Raw genomic sequence first — 741 nt, 5'->3', positions numbered from 1 at the left:
ATATGTAAACACACAGCATAAAAAATGGAAAAACTACATTAAACATACGTAAAATTATCATTTTTCACTTAAAAAAACGGCTTATCTTCATAAAGTAGCAATACCGTTTTATAAAAAAAAAACAAAAAAAATTATATATAATTTCGAAAATAATAAATATATGTAAACATACAACATTAAAAATAGAAATACTACATTAAACATATGTAAGATTACAATTTCACATTTTTATTTTTTAAAAATAATATGTAAACATACAACATAAAAAATGAAAAAACTACATTAAACATATGTAAGATTACATTTTTTCAGTAAAAAAAAAACGGTTTATCTCCATAATGTAACATTACTATTTTGTAAAAAAAAACATTATATATAATTTTGAAAATAATAAATAATATCTAAACATACAACATAAAAAATGAAAACTAATAAAAGAGACCTTTTGAGGCTCCATAGAGAGTCCACATCAACAAAAAAAATTTATCCCGAAAGATGACACGTGACATAAAATATAGTTTTACATTTTAATATTACTTATTTTGGAAAATTAGTAATATTATGTAAACACACAGCATAAAAAAGAGAAAAACTACATTAAACATATGCAAAATTATCATTTTTAACTTAAAAAAATGGCTTATCTCCATAGTGTACCATTACCATTTTATTAAAAAAAAAAATATTATATATAATTTCGAAAATAATAAATAATATGTAAACATACAACATAAAAAAATG

The sequence above is a fragment of the Brassica oleracea genome, chromosome C7 (assembly GCF_000695525.1).
Source record: "Brassica oleracea var. oleracea cultivar TO1000 chromosome C7, BOL, whole genome shotgun sequence".
Taxonomy (NCBI): Eukaryota; Viridiplantae; Streptophyta; class Magnoliopsida; order Brassicales; family Brassicaceae; genus Brassica; species Brassica oleracea.
This window is presented reverse-complemented; position numbering follows the sequence as displayed.